This window comes from Neophocaena asiaeorientalis, unplaced genomic scaffold (genome assembly GCF_003031525.2).
Source record: "Neophocaena asiaeorientalis asiaeorientalis breed wild unplaced genomic scaffold, Neophocaena_asiaeorientalis_V1.1 scaffold598, whole genome shotgun sequence".
Taxonomy (NCBI): Eukaryota; Metazoa; Chordata; class Mammalia; order Artiodactyla; family Phocoenidae; genus Neophocaena; species Neophocaena asiaeorientalis.
Genome location: NW_020173036.1, coordinates 977,961 through 996,550, shown reverse-complemented (window position 1 = coordinate 996,550; position 18,590 = coordinate 977,961).

Sequence of the window (18,590 nt, the reverse complement as noted above, 5' to 3'; positions counted from 1 at the left end):
TCGTGATTTTTTGATTTGGAGGCTCCATAAGACTGAAGCATCCTGGGATGCTAAGTCAGTGTGTGGGGGAGAAGCTTCCTGGAAAGCCTCTGAGGTTTTGGGTTTGTTGTGATCATAGCCTATCTTACCCTAGACTAGACAGGGGCCAGGCCTGGAGGTGGCACACATTCCATTGGCCAGGACAGTCATGGAAGGCTGAGAAATAACTTCCAGCTGTATGCTTGGATACATGAGATTCTTGATTCTAAAAGTTGAGGATTTTCATCAATTTTGGAAGATTCATCACCTTTTTTTTTTTTTTTTTTTAACGGTCCGCGCGCTTCTCACTGTCGTGGCCTCTCCTGTTGCGGAGCACAGGCTCCGGACGCGCAGGCTCAGAGGCCATGGCTCACGGGCCCAGCCGCTGCGCGGCATGTGGGATCTTCCCGGGCCGGGGCACGAACCCGTGTCCCCTGCATCGGCAGGCGGACTCTCAACCACTGCGCCACCAGGGAAGCCCGATTCATCACCTTTGTCTCTAAATATTTCACCTGCCCGACTCTTTGCTCTCCTTCCAGGACTCCAATTAAGGCTGTTTGAGATTGTCACACAGGTCTAATGCTCAAGTTTTTTGATCAATTTTACAAATCAATTTGATGAACTATGACTTTTTAGCAATTTGACTCTTCCAATCAATGGCTGAAGTAGCTCTCTCCATCTAACTTTTTAAAAATTTCAGCAACATTTTACAAGTTTTAAGGGTAGAGTTTTTGCATATATTTTGTTAAATTATTTAAATATTTTTATTTTTTATGCTACTGTAGATGATTTGTTTTTAAATTTCATAGTTTGTTTGTTGCTAGTATAAAGAATGAATATTGTTAAAATGACCATACTGCCCAAGGCAATCTATAGATTTGATGCAGTTGCTATCAAAATACCAATGGTATTTTTCACAGAACTAGAACAAATAACTTCAAAATTTATATGGAAACACGAAAGACCCCAATTAGCCACAACAACTTTGAGAAGGAAGAACAGAGCTAGAGGTATCATGCTCCCTGACTTCAGACTATACTACAAAGCTACAGTAACCAAAACAGTATGGTACTGGCACAAAAACAGACATATAGATCAATGGAACAGGATAGAGAGCCCAGAAATAAACCTATGCACTTATGGTCATATGGTCAATTAATCTACGACAAAAGAGGCAAGAATATACAATGGAGAAAAGATAGTCTCTTCAATAAGTGGTGCTGGGAAAACTGAACAGCTGCATGTAAAAGTCTGAAATTAGAACATTCTCTAACACCATGTACAAAAACAAACTCCAAATGGATTAAAGACCTAAATGTAAGACAGGATCCTATAAAACTCCTAGGGGAAAAACATAGGCAGAACACTCTTTGACATAAATAGCAGCAATATGTTTTTGGATCCATCTCCTAAAGTAAAGGAAATAAAAAATAAACAAGTGAGGTCTAATTAAACTTAAAATATTTTGCACAGCAAACTATCAACCAAACAAAAAGACAAGCCACTGAATGGGAGAAAATATGCAAATGATATGACCAATAAGAAACTAATATCCAACATATATAAATAGCTCATAAATATTCAACATATATGAACAGCTCATACAAAACAGCAACATCAAAAAAACCAAACAACCTGATTTAAAAAAAGGGCAGAATAACTGAATAGACATTTCTCCAAAGAGTAAATGCAGATGGTCAACAGGCATAGGAAAAGGCGCTTAACATCACTAATCATCAGGGAAATGCAAATCAAAACCACAACGGGATATCACCTCACACCGATCAGAATGGCCATCCTCAAAAAGAACACAAATAACAAATGCTGGCGAGTATGTGGTGAAAAGGGAACCTTCGTACACTGTTGGTGAGAATGTAAACTGGTGCAGCTGCTTTGGAAGACAGCATGGAGGTTCCTTAAACTAAAAATAGAGCTACTATATGATCCAGCAATCCCACTGCTGGGTATATATCCAACAAAAACAAAAACACTAATTCGAAAAGATAAATGCACCCCAATGTTCATAGCAGCACTATTTACAATAGCCAAGACATGGAAGCAACCTAAATGTCCATCAACAGATGAATGGGTAAAGAAGATGTGGTATATATACGCAATGGAATATTACATGGCCACAAAAAAGAACGAAATTTTGTCATTTGCAGCAACTTGGATGGATTTGGAGCACATTACGCTAAGTGAAATAAGTCAAACAGAGAAATAAATACTGTGTGATATCACTTATACGTGGAATCTAAATACAACAAACTAGTGAATATAACAAAAAAGAAGCAGACTCACAGATATAGAGAACAAACACTGGTAATGGCTACCAGTGGGGAGAGGAGGGGGAGGGGCACCCTAGGGGTAGGGGAATGGGAGGTACAAACTATTGGGTGTAAGATAGGCTACAAGGATGTATGTTATGACACGGGGAAGATAGCCAATATTTTGTAATGACTGTAAGTGGAAAGTAACCTTTATATATATATATATATATATATATACACACACATAAATAAATTTATTTATTTTTGGCTGCGTTGGGTCTTTGTTGCTGCACGCAGGCTTTCTTTTTTTTAGTTGCAGCAAGCGGGGGCTACTCTTCGTTGCGCTGCACAGGCCTCTCATTAAGGTGGCTTCTCTTGTTGCAGAGCACGGGCTCTAGGTGCGCAGGCTTCAGTAATTGTGGCACATGGGCTCAGTAGTCGTGATTCGTGGGCTCTAGAGCGCAGGCTCAGTAGTTGTGGTACATGAGCTTAGTTGCTCCGCAGCATGTGGGATCTTCCCGGACGAGGGCTCGAACCCGTGTCCCCTGCATTGGCAGGCGGATTCTTAACCACTGTGCCACCAGGGAAGCCCCAGAATGCAACCTTTAAAAATTCTATTAAAAGAAACAGAATCAATTTTTGTACACTGATCTTTTAGCCTGTAATCTTACAGATTGGCTTGTTAGTTCTAGATTTTTTGGTAGACTGAACAGGGTTTTTAGTTGCATGTGTATCCAATGTTTTTATTAAAGCATAACATGGGCCACCATGATTCCAGCGCCTGAAATCAATTTCCTTATTTCTCTGTCCAGCTGCTAAGCCAATGCCATGTATTTTTTTTTTTTTTTTGGTACGCGGGCCTCTCACTGTTGTGGCCTCTCCCGTTGCGGAGCACAGGCTCTGGACGCACAGGCTCAGCGGCCATGGATCACAGGCCTAGCCACTCCACAGCATGTGGGATCTTCCCGGACCGGGGCACGAACCCGTGTCCCCTGTATCGGGCAGGCAGACTCTCAACCACTGCGCCACCAGGGAAGCCCACCATGTATTTTATTTTAGCTGTTTGCTACAGCCGTACCTCACTTTCAGGAACTAATGTCTATATTAGTCAGGGTAGGTTAATTGCTGTATAAGAAATCCTAAAATTTCAGTGGCTTAAATATAATAAAAAGATTTCTTTCTTACTTTTTGTGGTTTTGTCCAAAGTGGTTTTATTAGGAGGCCATTAAATCATCAGTGATCTGGGCTTCTTCATCAGAGTCCTTCATCAGCTCTTCCACATGTGGGCAGAAATTTAGGGGACAGAGTGTGGATCAAAGTATGTGAGTTTTGTTTTAGGGGTCAGGTCTGGTTATATTTAACTGCAAAGAAAGCTGTACTCAGCAAGAACAGGAAATGGCTATGGGGAATATCCACCCAGTCCTTGCCACATGTGGCATTATCCCCATTTTACAGATAAGAAAACTGAGGCTTGAGAGGTTAAGTGATCTCCCAGCTTTTACAGTCATAAACAACAGAGCCTCGAACTGAACCCCAATATGGCTGACTCCAGAGTCATGCTCTGAATCGTTCTGCTATGGATAATGCTTTCTCTCCTACTGACTCACTGGCCTGTGCAATCTTAAGACCTGTGGCAATCTTTTCCCCCTTACAAGGGTTTCCTCCAAGCATCCACTTTTTCCTTCTTGTTCTGGCTTTTATTAATGGGTAATTTGTTCACTTATAAGCAGCCTGGTCCACGGGCTTAGTCTTCAGCAGATAAAGAGTCTGAGAGCCATGGCAATAAGCCATAAGAAGACATCGAAACAGAACACAAAGAGACATAGAAGCAGATATCAAGTGGTTTATTGACAGGGTATCTGCCCTCCAGTGTTGTTTTACAAGTGCCGTCAAATGCAAAGTGTCTCAGTAGAAGAGACCACATCTATAGATCAGCGCGTGTAAAGAAAGCACTTAAGAATGGGAATTAGGACTTCCCTGGTGGCGCAGTGGATAAGAATCTGCCTGCCAATGCAGAAGACACCGGTTTGATCCCTGGTCTGGGAAGATCTCACGCGCTGTGGAGCAACTAAGCCCGTGCACCACAACTACAGAGCCTGTGCTCTAGAGCCCGCGAGACACAACTACTAAGCCCACGTGCCACGACTACTGAGCCCACACGCCACAACTACTGAGGCCCGGACGCCTAGAGGCCGTGCTCCACAACAAGAAGCCACCGCAGGGAGTGTAGCCCCCGCTCGCCACAACTAGAGAAAGCCCACGCGCAGCAACGAAGACCAACGCAGCCACAAAAATAAAAAATAAAGTGTACCCAAGCTGCTTTAAAAACAAAAAAAAGAATGGGCATTAGATGGCCTCCTTACCAAACCGGCCTTGTCCTGCTGTCGCACAGCCAGCCAAAACGCTGAGACGCCGAAGTTCACAGCAAAGAGGGTTCTTCGCAAGGCAGCCGAGCAGAGAATATGGGAGAAAAATCTCAGATCTCAAACCTGCCTCCCCAAAGGCGAGGGGCTTGGCGTATTCACGGGATGACGAATAGGCAAGAAGCAGGGTGGTGTGAAGCGTGGGCGCACGGGGAAAGGTTATGGGAAAAAGGTGCGGGAATCATGGTTCTGCGCAGGCGTAAGTAAGCTACGGGTCTCTGCAGGTGACCAGCTGGAGGATCGCCGGTCCTATCCAGTTTTAACTGGCTAAGCTGAACTAGAGGCAGCTGCAGCTCCAAGTTCCTGGAAAACAACTCGGGCAAAGCTCTTGCTGTTCGGGCTGCATGCGGCTTGGAGGACAGGCAAGCGTTAAAGCGATCGTGATTAGTGAAGGCAGGTGGAGTGGATGTGACTCATCACGCACCGTTTCAGTCTCACAGAACTGGGGGACTGTCTCGCTCCTGGCTGTTTCTTCCCTATAGAGTGAGGATTAGGGTTGTTGCTGAACAGTGGGTTTTTTCCCACCCTCAAGCAGTGCCAGGCAGTGTAAGGAACATAGATCTTCTAAGGAAGATCTATTGGAGGCCGTTTGCATGGACCAAGTTGGACCTAAAGCGTGCCAGGTGGGAGGGGGGAGGGTCCGAGGCTCCTTCGTTAAAGCTGAGTACTGGCAGAAGGGAGGGACCGCGCTCAGTGAAGAGGTCATGAGGACACCCACCCTGCCAGTGTTACATTTACCCTTTGCTCTTAGTTTATTCTCTGCTTTTATACTTATTGATATTCGCTTAAGCTTAGCTATTCCAGGGAAGAGTTAGAAAACATGTCAGTCAGACTCTCACAAAAAAATGTAGTACACCCGGCTGTTTGGAACCGTCTATTGGGCACGACATCCACTACACAACAACGTGCCCCCAAAGCAAGGGGAGCTTGGTGACGTGGGAGCACCTACCCCCAAAGCCAAAGCCCCAGTGGGCAGAGTCCCGAGCTGGCTGCCGGGTGAGAGCACCATCTATCTGTGGCTTGGCCCTCCTCCAGGGGCTCCTTGGCTCTGCTGGGAAATAGCACTTGTTATGGGCATCTAGAACTCTGCTTCCTGTTCATTATCAGTTCAAGGAAAGAATCTGTTTTTTTAATTTCCCCAGTACTGAATGTGCTTGGAGGAACATATTGAGCGCAATACGTTTGTCTTTTCACTTTAGATTCATATAACTTGCTGGAGACGCTGGTGGGTAGATCCTTAGACACAGCTGCCCTGCATTCCCCTGTTGACACGCTCTTATCTCACTTGGAACATAGGGTCTGCTTCTCCCTCCATTTCCATGGACTGGGATCCCTGGCAGTGCATTTCTAACTTAAAAAAAAAAAAGTATGTTGGAAGCATTCTGAATTCTGTCAAAATCTTTTGCATGGATTTTTATGGAACTTGAATTTTGGTTGAGTTGCATTTGACCTTGGCTGCACTTAGGGTTTATTAGTATTACCTGAATGCTGGGAGACACGGAATTTGGAGGGTGGGAAGGGGGGTTGACTGGACAATAACACGGGCTGAGTAGTTTATTTATCCAAATATTTCTTGACTTCCTACTCTGCCCGGCAGGGTAACAGATGCCCTAGAAATAGAGATGAAAGACAAAGCCTTACCTGCAAGGATTCTGTGGTTCCATGGGGAAGGAAAAGCAAGAAAGAAAGGCTGACAGTATGGCATAATGAGAATTATGCACCAGGGGTTGGGAACCTGGGCAAGGGACACCCACCTCATCAGGAGCCTGAGGATAAGCCTCCCAGAAAAATGACTCAGGCTGGTTCTTGAAGGGCACAGGTGTGAGAAAAGCAGGAGGATCCCAGGTAGGGGGCGGATGCTTGACAGAAAGAGCTCTGGATACAGGAAGGGATGGGGTGGGCGCAGGGCCTTACTCCTCTGAGGCTGAAGGGAGAAAGAGGTGTGAGGTACAGGTTTGTGGGAAGGGGAGGGGTTGAGGGAGCCCTGCGGTGGCCTGGATTTCTCTGGGTTACTCTGGAGGGTAAGGGTTGGGGGTGGAGAGAGTGGTGGGTTTCCAAGTAGCCACAGATGGAGCAGATGAGCACAGACGCTGGCCCGAGGTTCCCGCAGTTCTGGGAGTCTGGGTGGAGAAGCAGAGCTGTAGATGGCTGAGGTGGGTAGCAGGGAGCTGAGGGTATGGCTGAGAAGATGGGTGGAGTTTAGGCTGGTTGGGGACCTTGTGAAACCAGGAGGCACAGAAAAGGCAGGCCCAGGAGCCTGGCAGTCCTCAGGCCCGAGAACACTGGCCATGGAAGCCAGGATAAGAGGGCTGGGTGAGGATATTGGAGTTGCTGGGAGTGTTAAAATGGTGCAGCCGCTGTGGAAAAGTGTGGCAGTTCCTCAAAAAGTTAAGAATTACCATACAATCCAGCAATTCCACTTGCAGGTGTTATGTCTTAAAGAATTGAAAGCTGGGGCACAGATACTTACACACCAGTGCTCAAGCAGCATGATTCACAGAAGCCAAAAGGTGGAAACCACTCACTCATCCATCAACAGATGAATGGATAAACAGAATGTGTACACGTACAATGGAATGTTGTCAGACTTAAAAAGGAATAACATTCTGATATATGCTATAAGATAAATAGATGAACCTTGAAAACACAGTTGAGTAAAATAAGCCATACATAAAAGGGCAAATATTGTACGATTCCACTTAAATGATGTAGCTAGAGAAGGGGAATTATAAATAAGGGGGCTTCCCTGGTGGCGCAGTGGTTGAGAGCCCGTCTGCCGATGCAGGGGACGCGGGTTCGTGCCCCGGTCCGGGAGGATCCCACATGCCGCGGGGCGGCTGGGCCCGTGAGCCATGGCCGCTGAGCCTGCGCATCCGGAGCCTGTGCTCCGCAACGGGAGAGGCCACAACAGTGAGAGGCCCGCGTACCGAAAAAAAAAAAAAACCACAAAAACTGTTGGAAGGGTGAGAAGGCCGTCAGAGGGGATGGTGACTCACCGTGGTGGAGCTCCGGTGGGCCGTTCCGGGGAGGACCTGGTGGTGAGGCCGGCGAGCCAGAGGCTGCCTGGCACTGAAGTCTCCTGAGAGGGCAAGGCCCGTGAGAGGATGGCGGCTCCGCGCCCAGATCCGGGATGAACTTGGGAAGCTCTTCGGATGCCAGGTGACAGCAACGCCTTAGGCCTCACGGATGGAGCTGGGGAGCCGTGGGGGTTGGAACGGCTCGGGAGAGCTAGTGGCAGCATGCTCCCCGCCCCCCGCCCAGCTGCCCGGGAGCAGGTAGTGAAACGACCTCAAAGCCCGCCCTCTACCGCCACACATAGTGGCAAATTTTAAATGCAGTGGTGGGTTGTGAACATGTTCAGAGGTATTGAATACTTTCCGGAGGGCTAAATAACTTACAAAAGATGTGGCTGGTAACGATAACCTCTGTAGCCTCAGAACTGGTCTGGTTCTAGAATAAACAAGCATGCCAGGCTGAGTGAACAGTGATTCCAAACAGTTTAATGTAATTCCAAGACAAAGTGTGATTACATTTCTACACATATACAATATGCATATGTGAGTTTACAAATTTTAATTAATAACTCGTTTCACCTCAGAGACCGAAAAAATGATCAAAAAGAAACTGTAAGTAACAAGCTATAACATAGTTCACCACAACGGGACCCCCCCTTTCTCACCCTACAGTTAGTAATATTACAATTAAAATAACTATATTCTTCTATAATTTTTTTCTGTTAAAATCATCTCATAAATTTACAATGCTATTATTAGTTTCCAAGACTAATATAAATTCACTCCATTTTTCTACAACGAAAATGATCATTAATTTAGAAGCACACGACGTCATGATGAAAAACACAAGCATTTTAGTAGCAAGGACTTGATCAGTTAAGAATTATTTTTCTTGTAAAACATTCTAAAGCCAAGTAAAATATCCATTCTTATACCTATAATATGAGACTAAGGGATAGGTTACATATAGGCCTACAACACATTGGTTTGTCTTTTTAAAAAAGTAGACATTTATAAATAAAAAAAGAAAAGAGGGACAATTCACATAGGAAAAAGAGGTACACGAGAAAATACTGTTGCACGCAATAATTTTCACAAAGATTAACATGGATTAACACTTTTTATTACAGAAACCGTACAGTGAAGGAACACAACAGGCCAGGGCTTCCATAGGGTAATTGAGCTGAGATGACCTGGTAGAGAAAGATCTGGGCGAGATGGCCCTGGGGAGGAACCGCGTTCCTGGGACCGGTGACCGAGCCTCACCGGGCCTCCTCTTCCCTGCTCTCGTTCTGGGGAGTGCAGCTTTCTATCCAGGGTGTCCTGAATTTGTGGGCAGTTGAAAGGTAAACATTTCTACAGATCCGTTCTCTTTCCATCCTAATGGATACCATTTTTGGAAACGTGATATAATATCAGAGGCTGCAGCTCAATACATGTGGTCAAAGCAAAACAGGATGGAAAATTCCGGTCATTCTGATGTGCTGCCCCCCTCACTCATCTATGCCCTTGTCACTAGGGACCCAGAGAGAGCAGCGGCTCCCCTTTGGGGCCACCTGCCTCCACTGTGGCAGGGTGGTGGCCGGGGCCCGGCGCCCGGCCTCAGGCCACGTGCGAAGGTGCAGCCTGGGCCGCCCTGGGCTCCCCCCATCCACCACCCAACGCTGACTCCGACTTCTAAAAGCTCCTCTCCCCCCTTCATCCATAAAGCTATACTTTTCCTATCAGAAATTTGGTTTGATATATATATACACAAACATATATATCAGCATCTACATCTATACAGTGATTCTACTAGACTGGAAACTCTGCTGCCCCAAAGTATGACTTCCTGGTCTACTTCATTTGGTTAAAAAAAAAAAACGCACAGAAAGAGGATGAGGAGATGCTTTGGGGGCCAGAAATGATTGTGCCCTGGGAAAGCCACAGAAGAAAGCTTTAAATGAGCAGTAACACAACAGTGAAAGGGTGAAAGGTGACGGGGGGAGTGAGACGGTGGGGAGAAACCATGCGCCGTGGTGACGGCGAACAGGAATATCTGCAGGAAGGGAGGAGGGTGGGGTGAGGTGGGGACACTTTAGGTTCCATCCATAAGTCACAGAAAGCTACGAAGGATGGGCGTGGTCAAGTCACTTTCCATCTCCCAAGTTCTTCCTGAGCCAAACTATTAAAATAATAATTAATAATAATAATAAACAATAACAACAATAATAGTACATCCATTGCCCCTTCAACCAAGCAGGCGAGTATCTAACAGGGAGGCAAGACCGCCACTCACAAGTCTAAGTGGGTCCTTCTTCCTGGCTCTTGAGAGCTTCCTGGGAGTCCTGGGTGCCTGGGCACGGGGCTGTGGTGACAGCAGGGCAGAGGCCAAGGTGGCCACGGGGGCAGTGACCCAACACAAGAAGGGGGGAGGGAGTGCCAGGAGGTTCGTGTGGAGGCTGGCTGAAAGGCAACCAGAGAGCGAGGGCAGAGTCCTTTTTCAGATACAGCGTATTTACTTAAAAAAAAAAAAAAGCCAATTTCTATGCCTTTATTTTTAAAAAATATGATTAAGCCCCAAAGACCATGACATAAAATTCATTTGGTTAATCAAATCAAAGGGAAAAAACCAAACAGAGGAAAGCAGAGGATAATTAGGAGGGGCAAGATGAAAAATATTTTACAATGACATTTCCAACCAAAAACTGTGATAAGAGCATACTGTCAACAGAGTTCACAGCGAAAAAGCAAATGCATTAAAAACAACCACCAGTTCGTTCCCTGGTCCCAGGTGTTCTGCAGTTTTCAAGGTGTTATCTGCTAAAGGAATGCCCTTCAGATCACAGCAGGTCCTCTGCACCAAGGTTGTGGCACAAGAGAAAAGAAGAAATGAACCAAAACTCTTAGGGAAACTGGCTCCTGCATCATGGTGATGGGCCCTCTCAATTATGACCTCTACTCGGACGGATCTCACTGCTCCTCCCCCCACCCCCATTGCCCCTCGGTCCCCAGTCCCCTCCTCCCCCACTCAGCAGCACTTACAATCTCTAGCAAAAAATCTAGATCCCACCTCCTAATGACCTAGGCTTTAAAACGAAGTTTGACAAAGAGTGAAAAGGAAACACAACCTTTTACACTTATTTTGTTTTAAAGGAGAAAAGGAATAAATGACAGCAGATAGATGGAAAACCCAACCAATAAATATGGACACAGGGGTGTATGACTCTCCCCTGCAAAACGCCAATCAGAATATTGCTGGGGGCCCAGAAATAGCAGCTGTACCTTCGGGGCCACCTGAATCCCAGTGTCTTCTACTGCCCGGTGACTGGAAGTCAGTGGACCGATGAATAAATTAAACATTCAAATCAAGACAGAATCAACAAACCAGGTATCTGTTCTCTCTGCCTCTTCCAAGATGTCAAAGAGAAGGCCTTGACGACCAGTGTGGATACAACGTGGCACGAGATCTTCGCATCTGGCCCAGGCTGTGGACTCACCCCTTCCCTGCTCGACCTGGAAATCCTTTCACATTCTCTCACGTTCCCATGGAAACCAGTAATATGGAAGGCTACACAACAGTACGGGTAGAACACACCTGCCTTGGGGTGCCTTGGGGGAACGTGGCCTCCAACTAAAGAGGCGAAATTGCTGGGGTTTGAAGATGTCAGTTATAAACAGAAATTTTCTTTAAAAAGTACCAGTTTACATGTAAACTATAAAACACTTTAACTATAAAACGTAGCCAGAAATATGCTTAAGTATCCACAGTCAATTATTTAGTTCACGTGTTTTAAAATGTGACTCTCTTGATAGCTTAGAAGCCTAACAGCATTTTACAGTAGCTAAAAACATATACTTAACATGTGCATTTGAAAATCACATTTGATTACAAAACACAAGGAATAATCTCTTCCTTGGTTCCATTTTTGTTGTAAAGATTACCTGTTTTCAGAGTTCACTTAAGCAACAATGACCAGGGTGTGCATTAATCGTTATTTTCAGCCCACACAGAGTTCATAGTCTTTTAAATCCCAAGATCAAGCTGGCTACATGATTTCAAAAAAGGCTATAACCAGGATGAATGCCCACATTTGAGGTAATTATTGCCATCAGGTCACAGTTTGTGTAAGATAATGTATCTAAAACCTTCTTTAAAAAAATCTTTAGGTGTTCTGTCAGAATTCCAGAATACCTATTGAATGAAACCAACCAGGATCTCAAATTCTGATCAGCTGGGTTTGCTTCCAATGGAATTTAAGTTCTAGAAGATTCTAGAACTTGTGTAAACTACCTAAGAATTTAGGCAAACATGCCTGGAGCCAGTCAATAAAGTAGTTTTTAAAGTAAAAAAAGAAACGAAAACCCCACCCCAAACAACTGAGGAGATGTTTCATAACAAATGGTGATAGTTTTCTAAAAAATTAAAAATCTAGTCCTAAAGCATTTCTAAATTCTCGCCACCTTTCAAGCAAAGTAAAAATCTTCTGTGTTACTATTAATCTCATGCCTCGGCAAGAGACTCTCCTTCCTTATCTCCTGAAAGTTGGCTAGCTTTTCTCAGTTTACACAACTGTTGCTTTCCATTTCTTTGAGAAGACTATCTCGAAAGAAAACTTTGTTCCTCTTTCTGAAAGTCATCTTGTCTTTCTCCTTCTTCTTCTTCTTTTTTTTTTTTTTTTTTTTTTTAAAGCACAAAGAAAACAGTTCCTGGACACCAGACCCACATACGGTATTTACAAATTTGGTGTGAATCCCGCATCTGGTTCTACCCAGAGCTGAAGAGTGGATCGATTACAGAGACCAGAGTTGTCATATTTATCAGTGCAGTAAAAAATAGCATTTTGAAAAAAATATATACCTTTAGTATTGCCTTTCTAGAATTAACTGTAAGCAAGAAAAAAAATTATTTTCTTTTTTAAAGAAAAGAACACTTTTTTTTTCTTCACTCTTAGAAGAGTTTGTTGTAGCAGCACGACTAAAGCTAATTGCTACACTGGAAAGGAATAGAAAATGAACTCTACTATGAATCAAGAAACTCCCCTAAGATTTTCTCTAAAAGTCAAACTAATTCTGCCCCTGCTGTTTGGATCCAGTTCAGGACTCTCTCTACACACAGACCTTCTGCTGAGTTCCACGCATGGGGCAGGGGTGGCACGGGGCAACGTTCCTTCGAGACCTTTCTTCGCTCACACACCTAGAAGACAGCCGAGGCTGGTGTCTGCGAGCTCGGTTCTGGAGCTGGGCAGGCCCAGATTCAAGGCTAGGCTCCCCTACTATCTGTGTGATCCTAGGCTGGTTACCAGCTCACCAAGCCAGCTACCTCATCTGTAAAGGGACTAGTACTGCAGATTTCATGGGGTCGTTATGAAGACGGAAGGACACGGGATAAACGTGAGCGACTGTCAGAACAGTGTTTGGCACACAGTCAATGGGAACATCATTAGATGGTTCATCAGAAACACGAGGCCACTTACTGATGCTAATTTAAGAAGTGAAACAATTCATATTTTAGTAAAGGTCTGATTAACAAAAAAACTTCACTAGAAACTTGGGGATTTGGGGCCACCATGGTATTTTCTTTCCTTTAACACATGCTGCTTTCTTAGAGGGTCAGCTGTCTCATCAACTCCTTCTTCTGTAAATGGGGGAGGGGGTGTTGTAAATGGCATGGATCTGAGGGCGCCACGAGCTCACACAGGGCTTGGCACGAGCCTGGAGTACTGAAAGCACTCAGCAAATGGCGGCTCTTATTCACTGGAGGGATGTGACAAGTTTTACCAAGAAGAGACAGTCAACGTAGCATTCTAATGCAAGGGCCTGTGATTAGGGGCTCTCGAAGGCTTGCAGGAGTCAAGCTGGGGCATCAGGAAGCTCCCTGCTGGTAGAGGTACCCAGAGCAAGCTACCCCACAGGAGGGTCGCTTCTCTGTAAATTCTCACTGGGTCTCAAGGGAAGAACTGGCTTGAAGCTGGCTCTCCTGGGCTTCTGGAAGCTGCAGGAAGGATGTGAGCAGCCTTTCCTAGGTTGGGTCGCTCTAGTGAGCGAGGGCGCCGAAAGCCTCCAAAAGGTTTCTACTGCGTTTAAATGTCATTTCACCGTCTCCACTTCTCCACTGAGTCCAGTCTGTGGAGATCAGAAGTGAGCGTCCTAAGGCAGCAAAGCACTGACACCCCGAGTCTGGCCCCAGCGTGCACCGGACCCTGATGCGGCCGCACCTCCTGGCAGAAGGTCTGCCCTGGCTGATGCCCGAGGTAACATGAAGTTAGTTAAGCCCACAGATCTGTGCGGTGCCTCCAGTTTCCCAACAGCAGCAGCATTTAGGGTTACGAACCTCCACTCCTCTTACAAGATGAGCACAGTTTTAAAATAAAAGCAAAAAAAAAATTCCAAGTGAGGATAGAGACGAAAGAGAGAGACAAATGGGATCGCATCTCTGACAAAGTCATTATTGCCGGGAGAGGAACGCCACTCTGTCCATATCTGGGGTGTCTTTGAGAAGGGTTCTTTGGCTAAAGAAAGGAAGACTTTCACTTTCCTTTCCAATTTGGTTAGGACAGCTCGGGCCTGCTCAACTCTGAGGCTTCCCCATCTGAAATCTGTAAGACACACCAGAAGGAAAAGACAGAGAAGAAAAGGGAGGGAAGCATGCATGGCCCTGGCTGGCATATTTCTTGGCAGAATTGCTTGGGCTGGCATTGAGCGGCATCCGGTGAGGCCCGCGACCTGCGGAAGGAGCCCCGGCCTCTCTGCCGCGCCCTCCCTGCTGCTTGGGGGCACCTCGCTTTCCTCTTCTGTCTGTTTTCTGTCCCAGCAGCTGCTGAACAGGCCAGCGAGAGCCCCACATCCTACCCCGCCCCAGCGCCAGAGAACCCGGGAGGAAAGCTGGGGCGAGCCCGTCAGCGCACCGCGTTTCATCAACCACAGCCCATCAGCAATAGCTCCGTAAGCCTCCTCATCTCCTTCCTCCAGTTTCCAAGAAAGTCTGCTCCACTCACTCACTCACACGCACTCACACAACCCAAATCCTCCACCGCAAGCTTGTTCCAAAATGAGTGTTTGCAACACCAAAGGTCTGGTCAAGGGAAATCCGCCCGTTAGCAGCTGGGCTGATCTCACCTTCCCTTCCTTACATCCCACAATCTGGTGTTTGGGCGGGTTGAGTCTTCCAGGGTGAAGAGGACAAGGCCAGCTGGCTCCCACAGCCCGCCAGCCACCCACCGCCAGTAAGGCCGGAATGCAAATACAGTCCAGGAGACAACCGCTGGTTTACCCCAACCCTTCTCTTCCCTCTGCACTCCATCAACCACATGTTCCACTTCACAGTATTAACTGGCACCAAGCCTCAGACTCTCGCACCCATCGGCCTGCTCACCCCTCTCCTTGGAAACGGCCAAAACATCACGGAAGAGGCACTAAGCGCAGAGATACGGGTGCAAATACCCAGAGGGGTCTGCGAGACCCCACCGAGCAGAAGCAAATCGACCTGCGGTTCCTAAGGCTCCAGTTATGAGGTTCACCTTGCCCGGTCCTTTTCAACCTTCCCTTTTAGCCTTAACCACGTTTCCTCAGTAAAGAGAGATGGAGTCAATTCCAGAGCAGATGATGTTCTAAGTTGTTTGTGATCTAAATAAGGACTAGGTCTGCATTCCTCTACGTGAGAGCTGGGTCTTAGGGACGGGCAGCCTTTTATTCATCCTATTTGCCAGGGCGACTCGGAGTTGGAGGGCAGGATGGGAGCTGGGGCAGATGCTAAGGAAGCCCACGCAGGGGCTGGCCTCTCCCACTGGGGTCTTCTCCTGGGGCTTCGGAACCACAGCTCTGTGCTCGGCTGGAAGAGGAAGGCAGATAGCGACTCGGGGAGGGCGCTAATGTTTGCTGAGCGGCTCTGGGCTGGGCATGGCCTGGCATCTCCCTTCATTAGCTTCAGTGAAGCCAGCCATTCCAGACCTTCCTTTACCCACCCGGGGCCCAGCAGTTTCTGGGTTTGGTGGGTAGCGTGTAGGCACCTCAAGCTGATTTAAAAAGCCCATGGCACACAGCACCATGCCCTAAGGGGCACAGTCGGAGCCCCGTGGGCCTGGCTCGAGGCCCCACTGTGCCCCTCCGTCGGCCAACTATTTTAGGGGGGCAGCAGCCTGCAATGTCCAAGGAGCTGCTGGACTTTCGTCTGTGTTCCTCTGGCCTCCTATTAACCCTCCACCTTTTTTTGGGCTCCATAGTTTGTCCCTACACTTGTGTGCTGAGAACATGTACCGGGGTTTGGGGGGCACTGAAGAAGTGGGCAGTGTGGTTAGTGAGAGGAAGGGAGGCTGATGTTTCCCAGGGGAAGGTACCACCTGCCTAGCACCTTCCATCAGCTTGTTTACCTCCTGTGGCTTCTAGGAGGGGTCAGTTATCTCTGCACTGAAGGATGTAAGCCATAATCCTGGTGTGTTGATGGAAAAAGGGGGGGACATTTGGGAAAGGGGCTGAGTCAGCTCTGGGCAGAGGGGAATTTTTTTTTTTTTTTTTTTGCTTGACAGGTCAGTATCAGACGCGAGGCATGCCCGGGATCTATTTAGCAGGTTTCAGAAGCGCAGGGAACATGGGAGAGGACCACGGCTAAGGGTTCAGCCCATGAGATGCCTCCTCAGATCTCCTCTCAGGCCACTGAGAATCTAGAAAAATACAGTATTGATGGTGACCATGGACCATGTTGTCCAGAGCCCAATTTGACCTGTATAGAGATAAAGGCTTTGATTCTTCAAACTTTTGTTCCGTGGTGGATCTTTCTTGACATTTTCCTAATTCCTGGATCTTTCCTTTCCTTGTTTTTGTTTTTTGGTCTGACAAAACTAGACATCTGCATGTCCCTCCTGTTTACTCAGATACTCACAGATATAATAAAATAAATTTAAATATTAAAGAGAAAACACAAAGATACTTGGAATAAATGTGCATTTTAAAACCCCAACTAAAATATCAAAATGATGATTATGATAATAATTACAATGGTAACAACCAAAATAACTAGAACAATAATATCTTTATGAGCAGCACGAAACTTTCATTCCTGATCTGGAAGAAAAGGAAAGAAAATGTCAGGTGAAAGAGCAACTTCCAACTTAAGTAGACAAAATAATTTTCTTTAAAATGGAAGGCTATGTTGTCTTTTCCTATAAAAGATCAGATCTAGAAAGGGCTGGAAGTGAACTGTACAAGGGGGTCCAGGATGCTACCCAATAAGGCAAAAATGCTGGCTCATTTGCCGCCAAGACTTCTGTAACTGGGCGCGGGAAGATCGGACGGGGCACTGCTGCCCTCCGGATGCCAAGAGTCCAGAACAGAGATGGTTCCCCAGGCTGGCGCGGCTCTGGGAGCTCACATGTCCTCCAAAGGCTTTCCTCCCCTCACTCTCTCTGGACGGGCCATGTTTCTGTTGTCTCAGAACGACGGCACTTCCCCATGTCCGGATAAAGACGTACTGATCGTGGCACCACGAGGACAGAATCTTGTCCTGTTGCCAATGGCTCCCTGGCGGGCCCGCTGGGTACCTGGGGCTCTGCCCGAGCCTGCCCTGCCTCGAGTGGGACATGGTATCCTTCCTTCCTTCCGGCCTAAGGCTGGGACTAGGCTGGTTCCAACCTGGGGACCGATTTCTTTGTAGGATAAGTAGAATTTATGCTTGGAGAGGGGAAATTTCCAGAGTTATTTCACATTTCACAGCTAAGAGCTAAGGTAAGGGCTTGGCTTCGTTACTGAATTAGGTCAGATATCACGATAAAAACACCTTTCACAGTAGATCGATCGTAAAGGGAGACCACAGAACGAGGACAGAAAGTGAGGGAGGGTGAGGACGGACTTCTGTCCGAAACTGAGAGCCATCTCTCTGCACCCTGGAAACTTGGCTTTGGGGTCAGTTAAGGACTCGGCATCAAGAATCAAACAATTAGGACCACCCTTTCAAGTCCCACTGATGACCAGATAGCGTTTCCCAACATTCACGTATTTTAAGAATAATTTGCTATGGACAGAGTGACCCCTCTGCCCTCACCCCCACCAGTGTTCAAAGCCTGAGAAAAATTTCAGAATGTATCAAAGGTGCAAAGAGGGCAAAGAGCAAATTTCCTTGGAAACTGAACTGCCCATGGGAGTGTTTTCCAAAGTGCAGTACAGGACTACATGGTTACCCTCATAAATGTCCCTCCAGCCTCTGCCCACCAGACTCCTCAAAAACCAAAAACGAAGGCGTTCCTTGGGTAGGCCTAGGTAACTCGAGGAACGATTCAGCAGCAAACGACGGCTGATGGCTGTCTACAGGGGGAGGGACGCGGTGAGTCTGAGAACACGGGGCTGGGCCCGCTACCAGGCCTCCTCTCTCCTCTCCATCCCACGGACAGCAACAGGAAGGCTGTGCCAGGACTGGAGGCTGAAGGCGGCTCCTCTCCTTTGATGCTTCTACATCGGGAAGGAGGCGGCTGCCCGGCAAGGCCAACATTCCTAAAACAGAGATGGGACCTGCGGTCCCAACGGATGGCAGAGCCCCTGCTCTCCCAACCCTGGGGGCAGAACTGGGTGAGGGTACAGGGTGGGGAGTCTCTCTTGCTCTGTCTCCAAAGTAAAAGTCATCCAAAGCCATCACCATCATCAGATTCACCCACCACCATCCATCTCGCACATCTCTCTCCAGATCCACGGGCTCACCTAGCCCCTGCCAGCTGCCTGACACCCCTCTGCTAGCAAACAGTCCAGGAAAGACAACAGGTATTAAAATAAAATAGAAATTAAACAAACAAACAAAAAAAGAGTAAAGACCAGAGTAAAATGTTGCAACAGCACAGAAGAAGGGCTGAGATGATGTGACTCGCCTCAGCCGGCTTCTTGGAGTACCGTGGAAGTAAACC